An 8,831-nucleotide genomic window follows, 5' to 3' on the forward strand; every position below is an offset into this window, starting at 1 on the left:
CTGTACATTTCTACCGAAATATTACACAAAATGACATAAAGTTTCCATGTTCTCCACTGATCATGGAAACTTTATGGCATTTTGTAATCCCGAAGCTGCCATAGAGCACTTCCAGTTCATGGGGAATGCAATGCAATATTGTTGGGTTCAGTACCCTTTGCAGGATTAAAAGTCAAATGCCAATTCTGTTTCTTCTGGTCTGGTTACACTTCTGTGTTTCCTTTCACCTAAGGAATAAGTGCAAGGAGTTGTTTGAGGGTGGGGTTGGGTGAATATTTGTAGCCAGCCTATCAAACTGGTTCCGAGTGGTCAGGATGAAAGAGGGTTCAAAAACTATTGCAAGCTTTACTAGCCTGACTCTTGGCAAGGCTCCATGCATTCTCGTTGTTCCCTGTTGAGCTTCATCACCCGCCTCCTCCCATTCTTGTTCCACCAAGCCTACAGCTGGCAACAAATGAAAGCAAGCTATAAACCTTTCCCATCTCTTGCCTGTTCAAGCCCTGCAAGGGCCAACTGACTTCTCCTGCAACAGTTGAAATATCTCCTTTTTTATGTGGAACAAAAAATTCAGTCAGTCAGGGGCTGATTTTGTTGTAGCAGGCTGCTGAGAAAATCCATGATGATACTGAGGCTGCATGTCTAATATACATGCTTCCCTGAGAACAAGTCCCACTGAATGCAGTGGGCATTATTTTTTAAAGCAGGAGAGAAAAAACTTGCTTGTTTACCACCTGCTCACACTGTTCCTTTCTGCATGGATATTAGTTGGGCCTTCCGTATGCAGAACAGATGCCTTACCATTGAGTACAATTTATCAAGAGCTCTGGCCTCTGCAGATAAGAGGGCTGCAGTTGGCCCTTTTTTTCAGTCCCCAGACGTACAAGGGAAGGCAATGTGCTCAGATGCTGGACTGGAAACTGTTTTCTTGTGCAGAGAAACAGCATAAAGCTCTCTTTGATCAGGAAGCACAGCAAAGCTTTAGGGCAGAAACAAAACATAGCAGGCGCTGAATATTCCAGGACCATCAGAGGCTGAACAGACCACAAACTCCATTTGTAACTATTGCACTTTTAAGTTATTTTAGACTCTGGAATTAATGGTCTTACAGGGAAATTCTCCTTTGGGCTGCAGTGGGCTAACTTCAGGATATGCCACCCTGGCTAAATTGGGGGCCCCTCCAGCTCATTCTGCTGAGTGGGGCCCTGGAAGCGTGCCCTAAATTCCTGTCCTGATGGCACCGCTGCAAAGAGTGTTGAATTGCACATTCTTCTCTTCTCCTGTTCGCCGTTCTGCTAAACCAACTGGAATGCAATGTCAGAAAACAAACCTCCGAGCAGATTCTTTACCCAGCAATAATATTTGACATTGCGATTGCCCATCTGGTGCGTATCCCTCTGCCAAAAACAGCAAGTTAAACACCAAGGCCGGCTCAATAAATTTTGCTGGACAAGGACGAAGCGATGCCACCCTCCATTCCACAGGCGCCCAATGGATTAGGAGTTGAATCTCAGTTAAAAACAGGCAACAGGGTGGTGCCCCCAACTGCAGTGCTCTTCACCAGATGTTGTTGGACTATGATTTCCATCATCCCTGACTATTGGCTAAGCTGGCAGGAGATGATGGACGTTGTCGTACAACAGGATCCATGGACCCAAGGTTGAATAACACTGTCCTATTGCACTAGAGGGCAGTAGGCTTATCTAGGTGCTGCAGGGCATACGCAGCTCTGTACTCCAAGAACTCACCGCTTCTTCCCACCCCATAATATCTGCCGCCTCACTCTGCCCAACGGTAGGGCCTGCTCTAGCTTCAAAGTTTGGCCTTGTGCTCAGTTTGATCTTTGCACTGGTATTCAATCCCAGGTCATTACGCCTATGAGCTAAAGCAATCTGTATGACCCTGCAAGTCAGGCCAGTATTATAATATTGACCCGATTACAGATTGTGATGGAGGGGTGAATGTTAATGGCACCCATAAAACCAATTGGTTCATTCCTGAGCTGAGCGATTTGCACTTCCGCTTATTATATTATTTCGTTATCTTTGCCAATTTCCCCAGTGATTCAGAGCTCAGAATGAGAGCTTATACAGAAGATGGACTCTCAAGCCCTTCTGCTTCTCAGGCGGATCCTGATCAGGGCAGGCACTTACATGTGCTTCTTCTTCCTCCTGAGTAGACTCACGTGTTGCCAGCTGGTCACACTGCCAGTACCCTGCAGCTCATCTTGGGCTTGCCATCTTCTCTGCCCTTGTGGCCATGGGTGTGTGTGTATGTGTGTTTTGACAAAATCCGAGAACCAGCAAGGGTTCCAGGCAACTCCTATGGAGACCTCCAATAGCTCCTCAAGGTTGCTCCTCAGCGTTAGAGGAAAGGGCTATAGCTCAATTATAAGAGCGTCTGCTTTGCATGCAGAAGAACCCAGTTTCAAACCCAGAGAGGCATGCGAGAGATCCCTGTCTGAAATTCTGGAAAGTCACTTCCAGCTGGTGCTGATAATACTGAACCGCATGGACCATGCTTCTGAACTTGGCATTTCTATTCTGATTGTGTGGTGGTCAGCTGGGGGGGCCTGCTCTTCGTCCAAGGAAACCACAGGCTCCAGGTCTGGACCCTGGAGATTATGGTGTTACATAGTGTTCCAGGTGGTGTCTCATCTTACATGGAGCTCCATCTGGCTTCCCGCCTGACAAGCTCTACTCCTCCTCAACATCACCATTGCTGAAGTATCAGGTGCTCTCCAACCAACCACATCAGTGAAGATCAGAGGCTCATTGTTCATTCTCATAACTGGTGGAAAATGCAGCTCCTTACCTCACACTAGCCCAAAGGGCTTTGCAAATTTCGTGTTTGCTTCGTGACTGAATAATCTGTCAGTGGTGAACATTAGCAAGCTGTAGTCAAGCCAAGACATTGGCTGGCATGCCTGATCTTCCTAGATAGGCAGCCAATGGTACCTAAATGGAGTTCAAAATTACACTGAGCTCTGTATGACAGCAATGCCACGAGGGATCTCATTAAATTGATTTCATGAGCTGTGAACACGTATGACTGGCATGTATATGAGAAGCCAAAATGACACAGCAGCTCCATTTAAACTGCATACCACAATAGTGTATCCTATGATTCCCCCTCCCAGTATCGGTTTGTAAGTCATCTGAAGTGTTTTATGTAATAAGTTGCCAGGCACCTGCTGATGTCAAACCTAATCTGGCTGTGTACACACTCTGCCATCAACACACAATCAAAGCACATTCCCCCCCTCAAAGAATTCTGGGCACTGTAGTTTGTTAAGAGTTGCTGGGAATTGTAACTCTGTGGGGGGTAAACTACAGTGTCCAGAATTATCTGAGGGTAAGAGTATGCTTCGAATAAGGCATAATGTGCTTTTTGCTCAATCATTTGGTTCCTTAGTACTGTACAGAGGACATCATATGAAACAGGTTTGCATTATTAACTGCTGAAGCTCTCTGCTCACGACCTGATGGTACAAAATGGTGCTGGAGGTGTTCGGAATCTCACAGCAGGCAGGCATAGCATGATAATATGAGGTGCAGTCCAGGAAACACTAGATCTGCTTGAAGCTGATTAAACAACTGGAGATTGGCAGACAAAGATGGCTTAGAGCAGAGCTGTGGCTAACCTTTAGCCCTCCGTATGCTGTACAGGCAACAAACAGGTCCAACTGAGGCGTGATCCTGCCTGTGTGCATTGCAGGGACCTGGAAGTGACTGGGAAAGGGGAAGTAATGGGGTGGAGCGGGCTTATGCAGCCTCTGCCATCAAGCACAATGATCCGGAAAGCAACCCCCATGCAAATTGGAGGTTGCCTGTACTATGACTCCCATCCAGGGCCGTAGCTAGGGGGTGGGCCCCCGCCAGGGGCGCAGGTGATGGGGGAGGTGCAAAATCGGCTTAAAAATATGTCCATAAATACAAATATTGATTCTTGCCTAATAAGAAATGGTTTTAAATAGAGGGTGAATTGAATGGGTGGGGGTTGGGGTGGAGGAGAGGCGGAAAGAAGAGCTAATTTGTTGGTGGCTAGGGGACACATTCTGAAGGAAATCAGCCCTGAGTGCTCACTGGAAGGACAGATCCTGAAGCTGAGGCTCCAATACTTTGGCCACCTCATGAGAAGAGAAGACTCCTTGGAAAAGACCCTGATGTTGGGAAAGATGGAGGGTAGAAGGAGAAGGGGACGACAGAGGACGAGATGGTTGGACAGTGTTCTCGAAGCTACCAGCATGAGTTTGACTAAACTGCGGGAGGCAGTGGAAGACAGGAGTGCCTGTTGTGCTCTGGTACATGGGGTCACGAAGACTCAGACACGACTAAACGACAACAGACAGTTCTGCCAGGGGCGCAAGATCACCTAGCTATGGCTCTGCTCCCATCATCCCTGACTCTGACTATTGGTCATGCTGGCTTGAACTGACAGGAGCTGGATTCTATAACAACAGCTGAAAGGCCATAGAGCCTCCCCCCATTGTTTGTTCTCATACCACTTCTTGTCAAATAGGCTTTCTATTACAATTCTTAAACAGCGGCGCGTAAATAAATTTGACCTCTTCTTCTATATCACTGCCTGCCTTTCTCAGGAGATCATTCACAGATGTTCATCAGGTAACATCTCATTCAGGTGAGCTGATGATGTATATCTGCATATGACCTCCTTAAAAAGTCAGGCACAGATGCACAGGTAGAGATCAAAGTTAATTATATGGTGCTGTTTTAAGTTTGCAATGGATGGAAGGCTGCCGCTAAATTGATAGTTTGGGTGCAATCAGGGCAGGACCAAGGCATTTTCCTGCCCTAGGTGAAGGACACAATTGGCTCTCTACCCCATTCCACGTAGAAGAGTCACTGTCAACAGTGGGGATGGGATTGCATCCTCCATTGCAACTGGGGCTGCAGGGTAGTTTAGCAGGGCCAGTGCACGCATGTAACACACATAGCTCTGTCTTCCAGCAGAGTGGAATGGCTAGGATGCTTCAGAAGAACAGCCAGGGAGCCCCAACTGCCGCCCTCCCAGCAGCTGCTGCCTGAAGCGGTTGCCTCACTTTGCCCAGTGGCAGAGCCGGCCCTGCAGATATGTCTGGTGCAGATGTGGGAATTGTAAATGGTCAATTTAACAAAGGAAAATCACATACCATAGGAGTGAATTGGCATCTCCACCAGTAACATACATAGTGTTCGTGGTCGGTGGTGCAGGCAGTGGCGCTTACCTGACCTGTCACTGAATTACCAGGAGAGAAAGGGGGAGGATTGAGATGGTGACCAGGTTGCGGCAGTGCAAACACACCAGCAGAATGGTTGGATTGGCTCTGCCAGTGCATCTCCACTGTGCTGACCCCACTCTCCTGCTCTCTCCTGGCAATTTACCATAACTCTGCCTAAGTGTTGCCACCCTGCCCTGCTGACAGCTACTCATACATAGTGATTTGTTAACAGTTTGTAAGTAAGTCGGAATATATATCTTGTCATGTAATAAGTGGCTGTGGGGTTGCTCATGTCAGAAAGGCCGTAGCTCAGTGTTAGAGCATCTGACTTGCAAGCAGAAGGTCCCAATCCCTGGCATCTCCAGTAGGGTTGGAACAGACTCCTGTCTGAAAACCTGGAGAGCCGCTGCCAATCAGTACTATGTTAGATGAACCAAAGTTCTGACTCGGTTTAAGGCAACTTCCCATGTTCCTATTTCCTGTAACTGGATAGAATTAAAGTGGTTCAAAGCAGACCAGAAATTATTGTGTCACACATCAGTGCTCAGGAGAACATACCTGCAATGCTTGGCTGTCCTGAAAATGTGAAATAATAATCTTTGCTGATGTGCAGAGCACACTACGCCAGATTAATCATAATAAACTTCTTGTGTCTCAGATTACAGAGAATTATCTCCCAGGTGTGGGGAAGGATCTGGATATAGACAGGCATAGAGTCCAAACTTTACATTTTAGAAATTTACTGAAAAATCACAAAAAAGCAAGCAAGAAATAATAGCAGGATTTTCCTTCATATTGCATTCAATACATTTTGAACTTAAGCTAGAGGAGAGACTTGCTGGAAGCGGACCCACACACATTTTTTTGAAAATACTCTGGAGTCCAAGGGGTATGTTCTGGTGAGAGGGCCAGAGAGGGTCACATTTGATGTTGATGATTTCCATATCTGAAGTGGTCATCATGAACCAAACATCATCTGACATCCACTTCAAAATTCCAACCATTTGATGGAGGCTACTCAACACAGCTGGGACCAAGTCACCAGAGGAAAAGTCACTGAGTTATGGGATGCTGTGCAACACACATGCATACCTGAATCGGCTGTGTTGTGCTGTCACTCAGCGCAGGTTACTCATTAATTGCACCGTAATTAATGCTTCATTCTTTCTTCCCCACTTGCTTTGATGAGGAATGCAATTAGTGCCAACATCCAAACTGCCAAGATTGACCCAGCAACCAGTGAAATGAGCAAGGAAGTACTTAGTCTAGAGTTTGGTTCCAGAACAAATCCAGAACTAGACATAAACCATTCACACTTTCTCTGCTGTCATGGGCCCTACCACAGTGCAAGATTCTCTGTGAACAAAAGAATCATTATTTTTTAAAAGCCCCGGCAGATGCTTGGCATATAGTACTTTGTTTAATTCATTTACATCAAGGAGGGACATGGGTGGCGCTGTGGGTTAAACCACAGAGCCTAGGACTTGCCAATCAGAAGGTCGGCGGTTTGAATCCCTGCGACGGGGTGAGCTCCCGTTGCTCGGTACCTGCTCCTGCCAACCTAGCAGTTTGAAAGCACGTCAAAGTGCAAGTAGATAAATACCTCCAGCGGGAAGGTAAATGGCATTTCCGTGCGCTGCTCTGGTTCGCCAGAAGCGGCTTAGTCATGCTGGCCACATGACCTGGAAGCTGTACACCGGCTCCCTCGGCCAATAAAGCGAGATGAGCGTGCAACCCCAGAGTTGGTCACGACTGGACCTAATGGTCAGGGGTCCCTTTATCTTTACCTTTCCCAACCTTCTGAGTTCATCAACCCCTTAATGAGCTGATAAATTTGTTGTTGACCCCAACCCAAATTCTTAGGAATGAAAAGCCAAGAAGTATCACTATCTAATCAACATTGATTAATCACCGACCAACATAAGCAGGAATCATAGTATAGAACAAATAAACAAAGCAGTTGTATTGTGGAACCATCCTATTAAATATAGGCAGTTCTCATTGGCAATAGAGGTGCATTCTGTACATGCCTATGCTCTTTATTCCTGACAAAACATTTTGGCACCTGTGGTGAACCACAGAATTGCACCTTCCTCTCACCAGGGAAGAAGGGGTGGGGAAAGATCTACGTCAGGAACGAGGGAGGGATAAAAATATACATTAGGATCTGCTGCCTGAGGCAGTCACCTTACCAGACCTTATGGTTGGGCCGGCACTGTTCCTGAGATACTTCGTTCCTAATTAAATTATTCACACTATACATCATAAACATTTTCCCCATTTTGGCCCCCCTTCAACCTCTAGGTCTTTCTTCTCCCCTGAGCAGCTCCACTGACCACAGGGGGTCAAGCCTGACCACTTTGGGAAATGCTGATTTGGAGCACTTGACCCCACTTTTCAGCCCAAAAGCCTCACGGTGAGGCTCACAAGCAATGAATTAAATTAGGGCGTGTTAAATTTATCAACTTTTGAATTCCAAAAAGGCCGGGTGCTGAAAAGTTGTAATATGGCTTGGGAATTCAAAATATATTCTGGTTAAATATACTGTGGTTTTGCTTTGTAAGTAAAATTGCACAGAAATCATTAAAATAATTGCCAGTTTTGCAGTTATGATGATGATGATGATGATGATGTAGTATTACCTGGCATTTTCAGAAGGTAAAATTACAATCTTTTGGTTTCCCAAAAGCAGTTTATGTGCTTCTTCATCAGATGTAGACTCACTGAGCTAAATGTTGTCTGGTCACACAAATAATAGCAGATTTGAATTCTTCACATGCTAGAACTTATTTTTAAGACCCCTCAAAGAAGAAATGTGCAAAAATTAAGGTTCTCCTAAAATGACGCGCGACAGTGCAATTAAGTTTCACCCCCTATTAAAACAATATAGTCTCTGCCTGCACACACACCTCACAAAAGGAAAAGCGGATAGGGAGGACTGCAAAGGCGGTGGGGAGCAAAGTCAACTCTAGTTTACCCTTCTCAGTTAGTTACAGTTCTCCACAACCCTTAATGAACTACAATGCCCAGAATTCTTTGAGGGTGAGAATGTGCTCTGATTGTGCCTTAACGATATAGAAAGCAATCTCATGCACAAGAAGCTTGTGTGAAGCAAACTGGTGTAAGTTAAACCTGCGTAAAGTTACGCCAGATTCAGCAGCAAGGTGGCTGCGGTTGCTCTGCCTGGCAGATGGAAAACAAGTCTTTAAAACAGTGTTCTTACGTTAGGCTGCCAGGCCATGTGAGCATGCTGAATGGTTTTAGGATGCAGCTTAAATCCCTGCTTTCTGGTTCTGCCCCTCTGAATGTTCCTTTTTTGGGGACTTACACCGGCCTTGGCTCAGCCAGGCTTGCTGAGCCCCAGGTGAGCAAGTTATGCAGATATATCTTTAGCTTAACCAAGGTTCGGGATTGAACACCAGCTGAACCAGGGGTGAGTGGACTGAGCCGGAGACCCACCACATCCTAAGCAGCTCATATCAGCACAACTTGCGATAGGATTTGCACACACACACACACACAACAATCCTGGGAACTGTAGTTTGTTAAGGGTGCTGGGAATTGTAGCTCCGGTGAGGAATCTACAGTTCACATTTTCCGTGATATGGGTGGG

The sequence above is a fragment of the Podarcis vaucheri genome (assembly GCF_965113315.1).
Source record: "Podarcis vaucheri genome assembly, chromosome: 4".
Taxonomy (NCBI): Eukaryota; Metazoa; Chordata; class Lepidosauria; order Squamata; family Lacertidae; genus Podarcis; species Podarcis vaucheri.